This window comes from Chelonia mydas, chromosome 8 (assembly GCF_015237465.2).
Source record: "Chelonia mydas isolate rCheMyd1 chromosome 8, rCheMyd1.pri.v2, whole genome shotgun sequence".
Lineage (NCBI taxonomy): Eukaryota > Metazoa > Chordata > Testudines > Cheloniidae > Chelonia > Chelonia mydas.
The window spans coordinates 4,923,393-4,930,455 of NC_057854.1; positions in this window are offsets into that span (position 1 = coordinate 4,923,393).

Below are 7,063 nucleotides of genomic sequence, written 5' to 3' on the forward strand. Positions count from 1 at the left end.
AGCAGTTTACTCAGCTTGCACTGAGTCAAACTCCCGCTGAGCTCAAGGAACGTTTTGCCTGAGAGAAGTGATTAAGTCACAACCCCAGGATCCGGCTGCTACTACACAGGCAGGCTGCGTGGCCAAGTTTGGAGACAGGGTTTCCGTTCAGGCCCACCTGTAGTTTATGGAAAAGGCAACCCCAAATGGATCATTCAGTGGGTTAGTGCCGTGTGTTTGCGGGTGGCTAGATCTGTGCGTTCCCTTGGTTTGTCTTCCTGCAGGGAAGCCGGCATACCTGGGAGCGTTCTCATGCTGGATCTAGGGCACAGCACTGATCTCTCTGCTTAGCTTTGTCTACACTAGCACCTTGCACTGCTGAAACGTACACTCATGCGATTGAACCGGTGGAAGTCGCCAGGATGCAGTGTTCACACTAGCCCTCCTGCCTTGGGGCTACACGTCCACTCCCAGCACTGCCTGCAGACCTTGCAGCAACATGACACTGTGGGCGCTTAGGATCCTGCTTCCTGAAGCAGATGTACAGCTGGCAGAGCAGTAATGAGTCCCTGCCCACACTGCAAAGTGCTGTGATAATGTACACTGGATGGGATCATATTTTATCCTGGGACCTGCGATGCACTGCCAGGCTCGCAGGCAGTCAGGGGTGTGCTGCCCCTCCCATTTCACCACCGGGGGCAGCTGAGGTAGCTCCTGGGGATGCACACGCAGAACCTCAGCCAGCTCGGGTGGCCAGGAGATGCGTCTCCACCAGCTGCCCACGTGAGGCCCCAGCAAGGTAAGGACGTTCTTACTGTAGAGAGAAAGGCTGGCTAAGGCACCGGGCTGGGACTCGGGAGGTCTGGGCTCAGTTCTCAGCTCTGCTACAAACTCCCTCTGGGATCTTGGCAACTCATTTCATCGCTCTGTGCCTTAGTTCCCCAGCTGTCAGATGGGGATAACGCGCCTTCGTCTGCCTCACTTATTTAGATTGCAAAATCTTCCTGGCAGGGACTGTCTCATCCCACATTTTTGTACAGCGCTTAGCGCACAGAGGCCCTGCTAGCAGCTGGGGGCTCTAGGCACCACAGCAAGAGGGATGTGACTTCCTGTGCACTAGTGTAAGATTTGCACGGGGACATGAGGTGTGTTACAAGAGCAGCGGGGGCTTGCAATGCCAACTGCTATCCTGGAGATGAGTCTCCACTGATCACAGCTTTTCTCCTAGCCAGGGACGCTGGGAAGAGAGGTTTGAATCCTCCCTCTCAGTCTGCGACTTGGGGCCTGGAGCAGCAACAATCTCTCCCCTGCATTTTCACTGCTCCTGATTGGGACCTATCATTTCCCCACTCCTTCCTTGTCTAATTGCTGAGGAACAAGCTTCACTACTGCCCTGGCTGTGCTCTGGAAAGGCTCCCTTGAATGAAAGCAATCCCCCTTAGGAATGGGCCCACGCCAGAACTCCAGTCAAACGCCCTCCAGGCCCTGGGGGATGTTGTGGGGTTTGCTCTTCCTCTCAGCATACTTCCAAAACAGAGCAGAAGACCTAATCCATCCCCAAGGTGTATACAAGGACCAAATACCATTGGCCCAGCAGAGAGCCAAATCCTGTGTCTACCCTCCCCTCCCAAAAAACTGGGTGCTAGGTCCCTCCATCTGCCTTTTATAGAGGCCAGCTGGGCCTGGCAGCTTGATGAGCCTGAGCTGTATCCCCAGCACAGCCACTTAACCCCTTCCTGCTCAGATCCAAGCTCAACAGGGAACATTTAGGCAACCCTGCCCAACCGCTTAGGTGCTTTGCAGGGCTCAGATGAGCAGTGTGGCCCATTTTAGAGAAAGCTCACATCTCAGTGGGAACTCTGGGGCTCTGGCTCATCTCCGCGTCGTATTCTTTTCTGCATTTGATGTAACACCTCATGTAAGATTGGGTGCAGCTGATTCCTTGTGCCAGTCAAGTTTTGCTCTCCCAGAGGAGCACTTTCTACTTCTCTGCTGGTAACCCTTGCCCACAGAGATTATGATTGCCACCAGCTCCTTCTCCATGCCTGGAAATGATCAGCCTGCATTAACTCCTCATGTTGAATTCCAATTCCCTTTGTAAAAAGAAAAGGAGGACTTGTGGCACCTTAGAGGCAAACCAATTTATTTGAGCGTAAGCTTTCGTGAGCTACAGCTCACGTCATCGGACTGCATCCGATGAAGTGAGCTGTAGCTCACGAAAGCTTTTGCTCCAATAAATTGGTTAGTCTCTAAGGTGCCACAAGTCCTCCTTTTCTTTTTGTGGATACAGACTAACACGGCTGCTGCTCTAAATTCCCTTTGTGTCTCTTCCATGTTCAACCCAAGAGCTGCCTCTAGCGTCAGCTGGACATAACGACAGGTTCAAACCTCAGCGCTTGCACTGGGGTGGAGGAAGCTGCTTCCAGCGTGCGTTTGCTGGGCTGTGTAACACCAATACAGGATCCGCGGGCTGCCGCTGATCCCATCTTTACTACACCTGCCCGCAGCAGCATCCACTTCTGACCGTTACAGAGGCAGATTGGCTTCCATCAGCTCATACAGTTACGTAAGCCGCTGTGCTGTATACAGAGGCTGGTAGCGCCCTCTCTCTTCTCCTCATAGCTCTTGGCTGACTGTGGCCCTTGGGGGAAGCTCAGTGTCTTTTGTAGTTTTACTCACTGTCATGCTAGCGTTAATCATAGCGTAAGGCTGGCTAAAACCCGAACTCCAAACACCTCTGAATCGCTGACGTTTGGAACCAGGCTTTAGCGTTTAACCTGTGGCTTGGGCTCACCGTTAGTGGCAACATGCTGCATGTGATTAGCAGCCTGGTATGATTAGACTAGAAACAGACACCTGGCAGCTGGCTGCTTTTTAACCAGTTCAAGGGCATTTGGATTTGAAGCAAAACTATGGCACGCTACTGCAGTAAATCAAGCGAAATCAGCTGGGGCTCACAGGCAATGAGCTGGCTGCCCCAGTTGCACCTTGCCTCTCTCTGGGTCTCTCTGTAAGTGCCTCTCCGCTTTATATCAGTGTATGAGAGTAAAGACACGACTGTGATGATCCTCTGGACCAGAGCTTCTCAAGGGCACTCTGAAAGCAGGGAAAGCAATTGTCCACCTCTGATCTGGAGCACAAAATAATCTCTGATGCAGCATAGGAAACTGCATGCAGTTAGGACCCAAGCATCACTGAAAATGTGATGGCATTGTATTCCCTCCTCTTGAGTACAGGGCACAATTTGGGGCCCTACTGCTGCAAACAGCTATGCATGTGCTTAACTTTAAGCTAGTGAGTAGATCCATTGGCTGCAATGGGACTAATTAGGTGCTTGAAGTGAAGCAGATCCACACCTGTCTGAAGGATAGGGCCTAGGTCGTCTCACTTTTAAAGAGGCATAGCACAGATTGAAAAGTTTCAGAAAAGGGCAAAAGACGTGGACGTCTATGACAAGACACCCATGACGATCCAGCTTGGAAATGAGATTTGATTGAAGCAGCGTGGAAACATTTACTGCGTCTCCGAGTACAAGCACACAATGAAATGAAAAGGCAGTGAAAGAACTCGATTTATAGCTTACCTGCCATTTGCAATTACAGCCAGATTGTGGGGGCCTTTTTTCTCAAAAGGAATTGATCTTTTTATGCCCACTAATGACATTTGCAGCTCTACACTTTAAGACAGTGATAAGGGTAATCAAGCTGTCATGGTTTAATATAGATGAAGAGCCTGCAGGAGTCAGGCAGGGATTCCTCTTTGCCTTGTGCTGTATGTTATTAATATTTATTCTCTCTGTCACAGCAGCACCTAAGCCCCCCAACCAAGAAGCAGGGCCTCATTGTGCTAGGAGCTGTACAGAGAAGGAACAAAGGAGGCAATCCGTGCCCCTGGCAGCTGATACACAGGGTTGTATAACTAGCTGGGTGCATCCTATTGACTGGTTTTATTTGCCTGCCTTCCTCTGGAGCGTCAGCTTTTGGCTGTTGCAGGAGACAGGATTCTGGGCAAGGCGGAGCCAGGGTGGCAAGCCCTGTGCTGTATCCCACTGAGGCATGTCACTTTTTTAGTCAAGCAGAGACTGCAAAATATGAATGGAGATTAAAAAACAAGCCAATTAACCAAAGGGGAGGGACTGTAGCTGGCACTGGGGGGCTTAAGGGGAGATTTCTTAATGGGGCGAGGGGGTGCAAAATCTAACCCTGCCCCTCATCCCAAAAGCAGAGCCGTCAGAGCACTGAGCGGAAGCCTGTACAATTCATCTCATAGCTCCAGGGCAGGCCACGGGGTTGGCTGCCCACTTCAGAGCTGGAATGGCGGGTGCTGCTTGTCCCAACTCTACCAGTGAGGGATCTGGTTCGCTGGGTCCCCGAGCTACGGAGTTCGTGCCTCTGGGCGCTGAGCTGCTGGAGGCAGATCAGAGTTGCTCTTCTTGTTGGACACAGCCTGCAGGCAGCTTTGCCTGCGGTACTCCTTGTCACTTGTGCAAACAGCTGGGCTGATACTCTCCACGGCAAGGTGAGCGTCACCCGGTGTGATTGACTGGATAGAGCAGACTGTGAAATGCAGCCACTGCAAATCTGTTCTTAACTGAGTTAGACACGCGTTTAGAGGGACTAATTACACGCTACAAATGCTGGACAGCTGGGTGGATAGGCCCAGCTGGCTTCCTTCCTTTTCTGAAGGGCAAAGGCAATGCAAGGAGAATGTTTCTGAGTCAAGGGGTCACGCTGTTCTTTCTTTTAAATGAAGGACAAATAATTGATGAGCAGGAGCATGGGAGTTAGGCACCGAAAGACCTTTGAGGATCTGGGCCTTCTGGGAACATCTCCTCTGCAGCTGGTCGGGTGCTTCCCCGCACGGATAGACAGACACGTGCTAGCTCACCTCGCGTGCGCACTGAAAAAAGCAGTGTGCCTGCGACAGCCTGGGTGGCAGCTTGGGCTAGCTGCCTGAGAACAAACCTGCCCGACACACCGGGTACGTACTCGGGTGGCTCGCCTGAGCCGCTGCAGCCACTCGGCTACTTTTAGCACCCTAGCTCGAGCCCAGATAGCACGCATCTGTCTTTCCAGTCTGCGGAAATGTAGCTTACCACTTGTGCCTTAGTCCCCATCTGTTCAGTGGGGATACCAGCACTGCCCTGCCTTGCCTATCCATGGTTAAGGATGTGAGCTGCTCAGACAACGTGGTAATGGGGGGCATACTGGAAGCTTTTAAGAACAGTGTATGTGGTCCTGGTCCAGTGCAGGGAGTGGACTTGCTAACCTCTCAAGCCCTACATTTCTGTGACACTGTGGTATAGGATCATGAGATGGCTTATGGCAGCTCTGTGCTTATGATCCATAATTCAGTGATTATTTCCCCCACTGTGCTAGGCGCTGTACAAACACAGAACAAAGAAGATAATCCCTGCCCCAAAGAACTTCCAAACAATGTACACCAGCTCCTCTCCAACCCATTGCTTCATCATGAATCCTGGGTCTCTCTCTCTCCTTCTCTCTTTCGACATCCTTTCTCGTGCTGTCTGCTCCCCACCTGTGAGGTGCGCACGGCCCGGCCAACCTGCTGTGTCTGCCCTCAGCCTTGTTTTCTTGGTGATGCAAGGTCACTTCAACCCAACCCTGTCTCTTTGTCCACAACCAAAACCTTCATTACAACCAATAGCCCACTGATGCTATTTCTTTAGCTTTGAATAACAAAATCCCACCCATAAAAAAAAGCTTGAAGGGATCTGACCTTTAATTAGGTTTATGATCAAAGAGCCACTGTCCAGCAGCAAAAGAGAATCATGTGCAGATAATGAATTAACTCGGCTAGCCAAGCAAAACGGCTCCTTTAACCTGCAGGGCCATACTTCCACCTTCTCCTAAGCCCCGGTTAAATAAATGGCTTTTGCAGCATGTCTGAAAGGTCATCAAATAATAAAGCAATTCAAATCTAGGAAGGGAACCGCACTGGCTCCATGCTGTGAAAGATTGGCTGTCAAAATCAACTATCAGTAAAGGGGAGGTGATGCGTGCACAGTTCCCATAAGAAACCCAGCTCTGATCTAAGATGGCTGAAGGAAATATTTCCATCTCTTCTTGGCAACCCTCCCTCCCCCCCATTTATTACCCTTGAGAGTTAAGTTGTCAAAAAGTGAAAATAGGAAATTTTAAATGGTGCCACAAAGGTGCTGATGAACCAAAACTCTTTCAAATGCAGATAATTTATGCAGACGTGGGCACCACGGATGGCAAATATGGGGTGAACTATTGAACGGTTCAAGAGAACGCAGCAGAACTCTCTTCATTGGACACCCCAGTGGATGTCCTTCACCCCACTGAGAGGAATTTCAGACAGAGAAGACAACTTTGCAGGAGGAATGCTGCGGCCCGAGGAGCTGCAGAACCCGTTGTTATTGGAGCTGGAGGAGACGTTATCCGCAGAGGGATGGGGACGGACTGAACCTGCTGCCTACCTAGCACTGGTGGCAGCTCAGCTGGAGAGAAGATGCTGGGGAAGGAGAGAACATCTCCGAAAAAGCAGCTATGAAGCAATTCATAACACTTGCCCAGCGTACCACGTGTGCGGGGGGTGGGGCCGAAAGGTCAGAGGCGCAAATGCACAGAAGCAGGATGAGAGAGACCTAAGCACCATTAAATGACCGCAGGCGTCCCCATGAAGTGGAATTACGGTGCCCATTAAGCATTAGACATTATCATTAAGTACCAACGGGCTTAAATAGGTTCCCTGGAAGATGTTTTCATTGAGTCAATTTCCCTGTTAAGCTAGGCTAGGTAGCCGAGGGACACGGTAGATTCTCAACAAAAAGAGGCTGAGTTTCAAACAAGTTAGGTGGACAAATGCATGCTTAGTTTGCACACCGAATGTCTGTGATCAGATAAGTATATACACAAGTGGCCAAATATGGCCATTGGCTTGTGCAGTCAGTCACCCAATTTACCAGTGTGATCACCAGAGCCGGTGCTAGGCATAAGCAGACTAAGCAATTGCTTAGGGCCCAAGCAGCTCAAGGGGGCCCCCTATTACTAGTTTGTGTTGTGCGTGTGGTGTGGGGAGAAAATATTCCTGCTTAGGG